Below are 13,623 nucleotides of genomic sequence, written 5' to 3' on the forward strand. Positions count from 1 at the left end.
ACGGACGCGTTATCAGTGCCAATACCCTGAAGATTCTCTTTTTTAAGGTTACACTTCTCAAGAAACTCAACTACCGGCTTTTGCTATTGATCTGGCATCGCCCCCCTCCAATTCAACGAGTCAGAGAAATGTGGACACAACGGTTCTTTTTTTAGCACTGAAATACCGAATCACCACACCCAGGTATTTCGAGACTAGCGTCCCACCCGCGGGACACACTGCCAACAGCCAGTGAAGTAGCAGGGTGGCAAACAACAAAAATCTCATAATTCTAATTTCTCAAACATACAACTATTATATCCCATTTTAAAGATAATCTTCTCGTTAATCCAACCACATTGTCCGATTTCAAAAAGGCTTTACGGTGAAAGCATAACATTAGATTATGTTAGGACAGCGCCTAAACAAGAAAAACCACACAGCCATTTTCCAAGCAAGGAGAGGCGTCACAAAAACCAGAAATACAGCTAAAATTAATCACTAACCTTTGATGATCTTCATCAGATGCAACTCCCAGGACTCAATGTTACACAATACATGTATGTTTTGTTCGATAAAGTTCATATTTATATCCATAAACCCCATTTTACATTGGCGCGTGATGTTCAGAAATGTTTTGCCTCCCAAAACTTCCGGTGAATGAGCACATCAATTTACAAAAATACTCATCATAAACGTTGATAAAATTTACAACAGTTATTGAAAGAATTATAGATACACTTTTCCTTAATTCTTACATCTAGACGTTCCGCTAGCGGAACACCTGCTCCAATATCCAATGATGGGCGTGGCGCGAAATACAAAGTCCTCGAAAAATCCGAAAACTTCAATTTTTCAAACATATGACTATTTTACACCATTTTAAAGACAAGACTCTCCTTTATCTAACCACACTGTCCGATTTCAAAAAGGCTTTACAGCGAAAGCAAAACATTAGATTATGTCAGCAGAGTACCCAGCCAGAAATAATCAGACACCCATTTTTCAAGCTAGCATATAATGTCACATAAACCCAAACCACAGCTAAATGCAGCACTAACCTTTGATGATCTTCATCAGATGACACTCCTAGGACATTATGTTATACAATACATGCATGTTTTGTTCAATCAAGTTCATATTTATATCAAAAAACAGCTTTTTACATTAGCATGTGACGTTCAGAACTAGCATACCCACCGAAACTTCCGGTGAATTTACTAAATTACTCACGATAAACGTTCACAAAAAACATCATAATTATTTTAAGGATTATAGATCCAGAACTCCTTTATGCAATCGCTATGTCCGATTTTAAAATAGCTTTCGGTGAAAGCACATTTTGCAATATTCTGAGTAGATAGCTCGCCATCACAGGCTAGCTATTTTGACACCCACCAAGTTTGGCCCTCACCAAACTCAGATTTACTATAAGAAAAATTGGATTACCTTTGCTGTTCTTCGTCAGAATGCACTCCCAGGACTTCTAGTTCAATAACAAATGTTGGTTTGGTTCCAAATAATCCATAGTTATATCCAAATAGCGGCGTTTTGTTGTGCGTTCAAGACACTATGCGAAGGGTGACGAAGGGTGACGCGCCTGGCGCGTTTCGTGACAAAAAAATTCTAAATATTCCATTACTGTACTTCGAAGCATGTCAAACGCTGTTTAAAATCTATTTTTTTGGCGATTTTTCTCGTAAAAAAGCGATAATATTCCGACCGGGAGTCATTGTTTTCGTTAAAAGACTGAAAATAAAAACATGGAGTCTTCTCGTGTACGCGCCCTCAGTCTCATTGTTCTCTGATCGACCACTATCCAAATGCGCTACTGTTTTTCAGCCATGGCCTGCAAAGTCATCATTCAACATTCTGCCGCCTTCTGAGAGCCTATGGGAGCCGTAGGAAGTGTCACGTTACAGCAGAGATCCTCAGTTTTCAATAAAGAGAGTGTAGAAGGCCAAGAAATGGTCAGAGAGGGCACTTCCTGTAAGGAATCTTCTCAGGTTTTGGCCTGCCAAATGAATTCTGTTATACTCACAGACACCATTTAAACAGTTTTAGAAACTTTGGAGTGTTTTCTATCCAAAGCTAATAATTATATGCATATTCTAGTTTCTGGGCAGGAGTAATAATCAGATTAAATCAGGTACGTTTTTTATCCGGCCGTGAAAATACTGCCCCCTATCCATAACAAGTTAATGCAACTGCTGTGTCCGATTTCAAAATAGCTTTACGGCGAAAGCACATTGTTCAATATTCTGAGTACAGAGCTCAGCTATCAAAGCAAGCTATACAGTTACCCGCCAAGTTCTGGAGTCAACTAAACTCAGAAATAGTATTATAAATCTTCACTTACCTTTGCTGATCTTCGTCGGAATGCACTCCCAGGACTCCCACTTCCACAAGAAATGTTCTCGTTTTGTTCGATAAACTCTATATTTATGTCCGAATACCTCCGTTTTGTTCGCTTGTTCAGATCACTAATCTAAAGGCATAATGCGCGAGCGCAAAACCCGAGATGAAAAGTCAAATAGTTCTATTACCATTCGTAGAAACATGTCAAACGATGTTTACAATCAATCCTTAGGGTCTTTTTAACATAAATCTTCGATAATATTCCAAGCGGACAATAGTGTATTCATTACAGAGGAAAAAGAAGGAGCGGCGCGCCTGCGTAAATGCGCCTGCGTAAATGCGCCTGCGTAAATGCGCCTGCGTAAATGCGCAGTAAACAACTCACTGGTCCCAGGCTTGAGACAGCTCTTATTCTCTCCCCAGTAACAGTAGAAGCATGAAACAAGGTTCTAAAGACTGTTGACATCTAGTGGAAGCCTTAGGAAGTGCAAAATGACCACACAGACACTGTAGTTTGGAAAGGCAATCAGTTGAAAAACTGTAACCTGTTTAAATTGGGTACGTTTTTTATCCGGCCGTGAAAATACTGCCCCCTAGCCCAGACAGGTTTTAACACATACCACTACTTTCCCCAACGGTACACATTCCTTTCTGTCATGCCCTTCTGCACACTTCTCACACCTAGGAACGGCCCTCCTACACATTGCTGCCATATGCCCATAAGCCATCATTTATATGGGGCGGCAGAGTGTTGGACTAGTAACCGAAAGGTTGCAAGTTCAAATCCCCAAGCTGACAAGGTACAAATCTGTTGTTCTGCCCCTGAACTGGCAGTTAACCCACTGTTCCTAGGCTGTCATTGAAAATAAGAATTTGTTATTAACTGACTTGCCTAGTTAAATAAAGGTTTAAAAATATATATATATCCTAACATCACTTTGTCAGGCAAAGACTAAAACATCAAAACTCAAAAGGACAGACAACAGCTCTTCTGTTTTGCCACCCGGTCTGCGTCGCACCAAACGAGCATCACAAACACCGGGACTCTTCCCCTTCAGTTGGTCAACTTTCACATTTACCGCTACCCCAGTAATCACTCCTCTCAACGGCGCCCTCTCCTTAAGAGCAAAACAATTCATGTCTCTTGTCCCCATTTGTTTAACGCAGAGCGCCTGCACCCTCTGACCAGCAGAAACACAAACAATTATCACAAGACCACAGCACCCAATGCTGTTTTCACCCACCCTGAAACTACAAATGGATCAGCCAAAAGGAAAGGGTCCAATTTTTCCAAAAACTTCACTCCTACTGTCACTGACTCATCTTTATCCTAACCCTTGGTGCAAGCCTCGGGCTCCGATGACTTATACAGACCTTCCACCTCCAATACTTCGCCCTCATTCACTTCCATTTCTCCTCCTGTCTTCGATCCAGCATACAGCTCACGCTGCTTACACTTTCTACCATTCTTCTTTAAATCATCTCCATTTATTTTTGCCGTTTTTAACCAACTCAAGCTCACCCTCATCCTCTCTCTCTCTCTTCGACATCCTCTGCCTCTCTTTTTCCCTCCATTCGTCCTCCATATTCCAAGTATATGTCTGCTTATGAAAATACTGCACTTCTCCTGGCGTACATGTTGTTCTTGCCCTCTTAAGGGACGCCATTTAAGCGGCTGTCACAATCTCCGTACAATCAGCACAAACCCCTTGGGATGTAACGTTCAACAGTGCATCCCACTTGTAAAGCAGCTGCTTCGTCTTGATGTTCTTCTTTATCAGTAGCTATTGAGTAGCTTTTCCATTTCAAACAAGGGCTCTCTTCCAACCACCAGCCATAGACACTTCCACCCTCGACCTTTCCACTCGTTCCATGATCTCAGCTGCATCAAAGATTCTTCTTCTTCGTCTATGGTATCGCCAATACTTCTATGGTATTGGCGATTGCAAAATTTAATGTGCATCCCAGTACTGAGTTAGGTAGAAGGATTTAGAAATGTGGAGCTAATGTTGTAAACTATTTTTAACACACAGGGTATCTTTTGCCTGGCAGCAAACATTTATTACAGGCTGCGGTGCATCCACTACCATATCTTCACTAGCATCACTTGTTTTCTCAATTCTTTTAATCGCCTCCGCATAGGACATTCGATTGGTCGCCATAACTTTTGCCACCTCAATCTCCTTCACCCTTACAGAGAACTCCAGGAACTCAGGATCATGATCCCACCACAACTGAAACGGTCGTCCTTCTACACACCGTTCTTCAGTATACTCCATCCATCTGCATACACATGAAACATGGCCAAATCCTTTACAGTTCTTACACTGCAGTGGTTTGGGGATGAAAGCTCTTACAGCTTATCTTACATAACTAAGCTTCATATGCATAGATAGGTGCTCTTCATAAAAAAACAACAGGACAGACTTTCTTCTTTTTCTGTATTCACCCAGGAGGTCAGATGCCGGGCACTTCATGCATGTGGAAATTCACATGTGAAATCATGTGTTTTTTACGTAAGGGGATGATCAATTGTTTTAATTAACTTCATTGTGATATTTGTTTTGTTATAAAGTATGCTTTTTTAACCAAATTTACTTGCATCAATCTTGCTTTTTAAATAAACATGTTGTATGTCCACCAGAAGGAAGATTATAAGATATTTTGTATTTTACATTGTAAAGTATTTTGGTATGACAATATACACTGAGTATACAAAACATTAAGGACACCTGCTCTTTCCATGACATAGACTGACCAAGTCACTTGTTAAATCCACTTCAATCAGTGTATATGAAGGGAAGGAGACAGGTTAAAGAAGGATTTTTAATCCTTGAGACAATTGAGACATGGATTGTGTATGTGTGCCATTCAGAGGGTGAATGTGCAAGACAAACAATTTATGTGCCTTTGAACCAATGTCGAGACTCATGAAATTGCCTTTGTAACCGATATGAAATGGCTAGCTAGTTAGAGGTGCGCGCTAGTTGTGTTTAAAATCGGTGATGTCACTCGTTCTGAGATCTTGAAGTAGTTTCCCTTGCTCTGCGAGGATCTGGGCTTTTGTGGAGCAATAGATAACAATGCTTCAAGGCTGACTGTTGTCAATGTGTGCAGAGGGTCCCTGGTTCAAGCCCAGGTTGTGGTGAGGAGAGTGACTGAAGCAACACTGCTACACCTCCCAAGGGAAGGAAATATTTGAATATAATGACGAGATACCTATGTTTCCACCCTAACAATAGGACTCGTTGTCCACAGAGCGGAAAGGCGGGCTGTCAAGCTCCCGTCCATTTCTCTATTGGTGGATACATCTCATTATTGTAATACTTTTTGAATATTGGATGTTGACATCAACCGCCTGTATTCACTGAAGAGAGATGCTAGGCTACTAGCCTCATGTCATGAATGTGCATAGCTGATATATAGTGTGTTCTCTCAAAGTTGACAGGATGTCACATGTCCTTATATCAGTACACTCGTAACAACCTAAGAAACTTCTATTCAATTAAATAAACCATTACATTTTTTGTTGAGCAAATTCGACACTCTCTCATTGACCTCCAAACAAAAACGCCTCGCTTGTTGAGTGAAAGAAACAAAACAACGCCACCTGCTGGAGAAGACAGATTTTTGGCCCAGTTATCCCTCTACTTCCCTCCTCCGCGGGAAGTAGTTTAAGGGTTAGGGTGCTGTTTTTTTGTTGTTGCCTGCAATACAGATGCTAGATCGGTCCGCTAATACTACACTATTAAAGGTCCAGTACACATTTTTTCCCCCTATTTGTTTTATTTATATATTTTTTTTAATCCATATTTTTCAAGGGGTGCTGCAGCACCCTCAGCACTTCTACTTCCCATGGCAACGTGTGAAGCTAATCTTCAATGGCCACTGCAAACAATTAACCAGAAGCTGCTCGTCTTCTTCTTCTTTTTCCCTCTTCTTCTTCCCTCTTCTCTCTTTTTTGTTTTTTATATGGTGGTTGGCAACCAACTTCAATGTGCATTACCGCCACCAACTGGACTAGAGTGTGGACCAGAGACAGGTAGGGTCTAAAGCCACTCTCCGTCTGCTCTCATTTCCCACGACAGACACACCCGCATGGCTGTTTCAGACACTCACAGTCACGTCTCAGGGCACAAGTCTCCCCTTCTCCAAACATCATGTACGAATCAGAATCCATAGCTCATCATCTAGTTCTTTTCAGTAGACTTGCCTGAGGCCATGTGGTTGTTTTTGTCTGTCTACTTGGTGATGTTTAGCAGGCCTACTTTGTCTGTCCGTATAATTACTCCATCGCTTACGACGTCTGTCGTTATGTAGTGATCCAAAAAAGATATAGATGTACTATTGTAAAGTGGTTGTTCCACTGGATATCATAAGGTGAATGCACCAATTTGTAAGTCGCTCTGGATAAGAGCGTCTGCTAAATGACGTAAATGTAAATGTAAAATGTAAATCCTACCCATTATTCTCATCTCCTTAAGGAAACTAAATAGATCGTTAAATACGACATCCCCTGAAGAGTTTCTCAGCAATTCACTTATGCTTGGCTGTTCAACACCATTACTCCTTAAATCTGATAACAATCTCTTCCTTACCCATATTGCTGGAACTGAGTAACACGTTCTACTGTCTCCATCTCCCCCTGACAGTGATCACACCTCCCAGTCTGATGTTTTCCTAGCAATTTTAATGTACTGTTGAGCCTTGTGTGTCCCAGTCTCAGCCTTGTGATTACACTTTCCTCCCTTCTTTCTTGCCCTGAGGACCTCCCCGTCCCCACCTTTTCTTGGATCTTATAGGGGTGTTTTCCCTTTCCCTCCCTGTTCCACAACTCTTGCCATTTGTTTTTAACCACTCTTTTTATTAACCCCTTGGATTCTGCTTTACTGATTGAGAATTCCATTTCAACACTAGGATGTTTGAGAGCCTGCTTGGCAAGAACATCCACCTACTCATTCCTCTTTACTCCCACATGAGCTGGTACCCAGACGAACCTCACAAATGCCCCCATCTGTCTCACCCTAAACTGAAATTCTCATACAATACATATTGTTTGCTCTGCGATACAAATTATTTTAAGCTCATCAGTGCAGCACATGAGTCAGAGCAGATGACTACCCTCTCTGGCCTCACCTCCTCTACCCAGTATGGCCAGAAACTCCATTGTGCATATGGATAAATTATCCATTGCTCTTTTTGTCACTGCTACCTTAAACTCAGGAACACTAAAAGCTGCACCTGGCCTCCCTGTTTTAGGGTCTGTGGCATAAGAATCAGAATTAGTTAGGTAACATAAACACAGCAAAAAATAAATGTCCTCTCACTGTCAACTGCGTTTATTTTCAGCGTGTGTAAATATTTGTATGAACATAACAAGATTCAACAACTGAGACATAAACTGAACAAGTTCCACAGACATGTTATCAACAGAAAGGGATCCGCGAAGCACACGGGCATCTCCCTCTCCCACTCATGCAGCTGCCAAACTGAGCAGAGACCGCTGCTAAGCAGAGAGCGCACTGAACAGAGAGCACAGATGCACTTGGCCAAATTACTTGGCCACATAAACTGAACAAGTTCCAGAGACATGTGACTAACAGAAATTGAATAATATGTCCCTGAACAAAGGGGTGGTCAAACTCAAAAGTAACAGTCAGTATCTGGTGTGGCCACCAGCTGCATTAAGTACTGCAGTGCATCTCCTCCTCATGGACTGCACCAGATTTGTCAGTTCTTGCTGGCACCTGCAAGTTCCCGGACATTTCTGGGGGGAATGGCCCTAGCCCTCACCCTCTGATCCAACAGGTCCCAGACGTGCTCAAATGGATTGAGATCCAGGCTCTTCGCTGGCCATGGCAGAACACTGACATTCATGTCTTGCAGGAAATCACGCACAGAGCGAGCAGTATGGCTGGTGGCATTGTCATGCTGGAGGGTCATGTCAGGATGAGCCTGCAGGAAGGGTACCACATGAGGGAGGAGGATGTCTTCCCTGTAACACACAGCGTTGAGATTGCCTTCAATGACAACAAGCTCAGTCCGATGATGTTGTGACAAACTGCCCCAGACCATGAAGGACCCTCTACCTCCAAATCAATCCCGCTCCAGAGTACAGGCCTCGGTGTAACCCTCATTCCTTCGACGATAAATGCGAATCTGATCATCACCACTGGTGAGAGAAAACCGTGACTTTGTCAGTGAAGAGCACTTTTTTCCACTCCTGTCTGGTCCAGTGACGGTGGGTTTGTGCCCATAGGCAACGTTGTTGCCGGTGATGTCTGGTAAGGACCTGCCTTACAACAGGCCTACAAGCCCTCAGTCCAGCCTCTCTCAGCCTATTGCGGACAGTCTGAGCACTGATGGAGGGATTGTGCGTTCCCGGTGTAACTCGGGCAGTTGTTGTTGCCATCCTGTACCTGTCCCTCAGGTGTGATGTTCGGTTGTATCAATCCTGTGCAGGTGTTGTTACATGTGGTCTGCCACTGCGAGGATGATCAGCTGTCCGTCCTGTCTCCCTGTAGCACTGTCTTAGGCATCTCACAGTACGGATATTGCAATGTATTGCCCTGGCCACATCTGCAGTCCTCATGCCTCCTTGCAGCATGCCTAAGGCACATTCATGCAGATGAGCAGGGACCCTGGGCATCTTTCTTTTGGTGTTTTTCAGAGTCAATAGAAAGGCCTCTTTAGTGTCCTAAGTTTTCATAACTGTGACATTAATTGCCTACTGTCTGTAAGCTGTTAGTGTCTTAACGACTGTTCCACATGTGCATGTTCATTAATTATGTATGGTTCATTGAACAAGCATGGAAAACAGTGTTTAAACCTTTTACAATGAAGATCTGTGAAGTTATTTGGTTATACTTCCCTCAGCTGGGGCTCAGTCACCTGGGGCCCAGAGAGGGGAGAAGTCAGGCTGTTTTTCATATGTATCTGGTGCTATGCAGAATATCAGAAAGAGAAGAGGACAGGAGGGAACATTGTCTTCATATGTGAATGTGTCTTTACCTATTCTAACCCATGTGAAGGGATGGTGTGATTCATGGGGAACCAAGTACTTGTCTCCACAATGTCTGTGTACCAGTCACTCCCTCCTTTGGCCTTGGGGGAGATAAGGTCTGAGAAAAGATGTGTGGGGTAGTGTCTACAGTAGAGCCATTGTATGTAATCTCTGATGTTGCACCTATCCAGGGCTAGTGTATTTTAAATTTTTAATTTCACCTTTATTTAACCAGGTAGGCAAGTTGAGAACAAGTTCTCATTTACAATTGCGACCTGGCCAAGATAAAGCAAAGCAGTTCGACAACATACAACAACACAGAGTTACACATGGAGTAAAACAAATATACAGTCAATAATACAGTAGAAAAATAAGTCTATGTACGATGTCAACAAATGAGGTGAGTTAAGGGAGGTAAAGGCAAAAAAGTCCATGGTGGCAAAGTAAATACAATATAGCAAGTAAAACACTGGAATGGTAGATTTGTAGTAGAAGAAAGTGCAAAGTAGAAATAGAGATAATGGGGTGCAAAGGAGCAAAATAATAATAAATAAATAAATAAATAAATACAGTAGGGGAAGAGGTAGTTGTTTGGGCTAAATTATAGATGGGCTATGTACAGGTGCAGTGATCTGTGAGCTGCTCTGACAGCTGGTGCTTAAAGCTAGTGAGGGAGATAAGTGTTTCCAGTTTCAGAGATTTTTGTAGTTCGTTCCAGGCATTGGCAGCAGAGAACTGGAAAGAGACGGCCAAAGGAGGAATTGAGTCTGGAATTGAGTCTGGAAGGAGAGTTTACAGTCCAACCAGACACCTACAGTGCCTTGCGAAAGTATTCGGCCCCCTTGAACTTTTTGACCTTTTGCCACATTTCAGGCTTCAAACATAAAGATATAAAACTGTAATTTTTTGTGAAGAATCAACAACAAGTGGACACAATTATGAAGTGGAACGAAATTTATTGGATATTTCAAACTTTTTTAACAAATACAAAACTGATAAATTGGCCGTGCAAAATTATTCAGCCCCTTTACTTTCAGTGCAGCAAACTCTCTACAGAAGTTCAGTGAGGATCTCTGAATGATCCAATGTTGACCTAAATGACTAATGATGATAAATAGAATCCACCTGTGTGTAATCAAGTCTCCGTATAAATGCACCTGCTCTGTGATAGTCTCAGAGGTCCGTTTAAAGCGCAGAGAGCATCATGAAGAACAAGGAACACACCAGGCAGGTCTGAGATACTGTTGTGGAGAAGTTTAAAGCCGGATTTGGATACAAAAAGATTTCCCAAGCTTTAAACATCCCAAGGAGCACTGTGCAAGCGATAATATTGAAATGGAAGGAGTATCAGACCACTGCAAATCTACGAAGACCCGGCCGTCCCTCTAAACATTCAGCTCATACAAGGAGAAGACTGATCAGAGATGCAGCCAAGAGGCCCATGATCACTCTGGATGAACTGCAGAGATCTACAGCTGAGGTTGGAGACTATTTCCATAGGACAACAATCAGTCGTATACTGCACAAATCTGGCCTTTATGGAAGAGTGGCAAGAAGAAAGCCATTTCTTAAAGATATCCATAAAAAGTGTCGTTTAAAGTTTGCCACTAGCCACCTGGGAGACACACCAAACATGCGGAAGAAGGTGCTCTGGTCAGATGAAACCAAAATCGAACTTTTTGGCAACAATGCAAAACGTTATGTTTGGCGTAAAAGCAACACAGCTCATCACCCTGAACACACCATCCCCACTGTCAAACATGGTGGTGGCAGCATCATGGTTTGGGCCTGCTTTTCTTCAGCAGGGGCAGGGAAGATGGTTAAAATTGATGGGAAGATGGATGGAGCCAAATACAGGACCATTCTGGAAGAAAACCTGATGGAGTCTGCAAAAGACCTGAGACTGGGATGGAGATTTGTCTTCCAACAAGACAATGATCCAAAACATAAAGCAAAATCTACAATGGAATGGTTCACAAATAAACATATCCAGGTGTTAGAATGGCCAAGTCAAAGTCCAGACCTGAATCCAATCGAGAATCTGTGGAAAGAACTGAAAACTGCTGTTCACAAACGCTCTCCATCCAACCTCACTGAGCTCGAGCTGTTTTGCAAGGAGGAATGGGCAAAAATTTCAGTCTTTCCATGTGCAAAACTGATAGAGACATACCCCAAGCGACTTACAGCTGTAATCGCAGCAAAAGGTGGTGCTACAAAGTATTAACTTAAGGGGGCTGAATAATTTTGCACGCCCAATTTTTGAGTTTTTTATTTGTTAAAAAAGTTTGAAATATCCAATAAATTTCGTTCCACTTCATGATTGTGTCCCACTTGTTGTTGATTCTTCACAAAAAAATACAGTTTTATATCTTTATGTTTGAAGCCTGAAATGTGGCAAAAGGTCGAAAAGTTCAAGGGGGCCGAATACTTTCGCAAGGCACTGTAGGTATTTGTAGTTGTCCACATATTCTAAGTCAGAACCGTCCAGAGTAGTGATGCAGGACAGGCAGGCAGGTGCGGGCAGCGATCGGTTGAAGAGCATGCATTTAGTTTTACTTGTATTTAGGAGCAGTTGGAGGCCACGGAAGAAGAGTTGCACGGCATCGAAGCTCGTCTGGAGGGCTGTCAACACAGTGTCCAAAGAAGGGCCAGAAGTATACAGAATGGTGTCGTCTGCGTAGAGGTGGATCAGAGACTCACCTATGACCTAGAGGCTCACTCCCCCCAGTGAACTTGTCCAGGCGTGTGGTCAATAAGGGGTTTTACTTGAGATGGGAGTATTTGGAGTTGACAATTGATTTATGCCATAGAATGAATTGGTGTTTCTGTGCTATGAAGTACCAGGAACGAGATCGGAGCCTCGTCTTAGGGGCCAGACTAAACAACAAGAACAGTCTTCATCGCAAACGCTATCTGGCTGCGGGATACTCCTTTTTCATATATCAAGTTTCACCTTGTGACCCATTCTATACATCTGTTGTTTGTCATGAAGACTAAAAGGGCGTATCTTTTCTATAAAAGATATTTGTATTCTTCGTATGTCAGAGCTACTCGTCACAACACTTGGAAGTGTTGAGCCGACCAGCCTCATCATTATAGAAGCAATTGCTCTATGCTTTCCTTATTAATAAGTTTTGAATAAAGTAATATCCTGATTGGTGATTGACCTTGTCTCTCCTCATTATTGATTAGAATTTAGAGGTCCTTAGATCAATTATCAGTGAATATATTCAAGACAGCAGAGTACTGGGTTCTTAAATGTTCACTCACTTACTGGATCTACTCCTTCCTCACCAGCGCTGACCCTCTCAAGCCACCCTAGGTCTTGGCTGCGGGAGCAACCAAGGTGTGATAACAGAAAGAACCACAGAGGGGCTGAACTCTTTCCCAATCAGTCCTATCTCTCTCTCCATGCAATTACCCATCCACCCAAAACTTCTTGTTCATGCTCCCAGCACTCTATGATCATCTTTTCTGTAGGATATGTAACTTTATGTCCTTGAAGATTTACCAAATATGTCATGGTGCAGCTGCTGTCCAAAAATGTCACATGGAGAAGAACTGTTTTTTTTGCGACACTTCAGGGCAATGTATGGTAGAAGATGAGACTCACCAGAGATACCTCAGTGGACTCACGCATAAAGAATGATAAAGGCCTCTAGTGGCCAAAAGCCTGTTTTAGCATGGGCAGCACATAGAGAATGATAGAGAAAGCATCTCTATATCATTCCAATTATGGTATCTGTGAGCGCATGGGCAACGCCATTGAGGCAATCTCCATTTTGAAGTTGTCCATTTTATTCTTCTACTATGCAAACAAACTGAAAGGGTACATACTGCCACCTGTTTCATGTTGTTTGAACAGGTATAAAGCTATAGGGTTTCCTATAGGATTTCCTGCAGGATGTTTTCTGTTATAATACTCAGTAATACTTGTACAGTATTATCATTCATCAAAATCTCTATAGTATTCCTATCGTGAGCTTTGATAGTATTCTATATTTTTTTGTAGTTCTTCAAGCTGCTTAAGAGCTCTCTCTTATCATTCATGTACTTATTTCAATGAAGAACCTTTTTGTTCATTGTCATACTTGTTGGTTCAGCTTGTTTTCCATTTTCTGCTTATTATTTTTACCTTTATTTAACTAGGCAAGTCAGTTAATAACAAATTCTTATTTACAATGACGGCCTAGGACCAGTGGGTTAACTGCCTTGTTCAGGGACAGAATGACAGATTTTTACCTTGTCAACTTGGGGATTTGATCTAGCAACCTTTTGGTTAC

Source organism: Salmo salar, chromosome 03 (assembly GCF_965601325.2).
Source record: "Salmo salar chromosome 03, fSalSal1, whole genome shotgun sequence".
Lineage (NCBI taxonomy): Eukaryota > Metazoa > Chordata > Actinopteri > Salmoniformes > Salmonidae > Salmo > Salmo salar.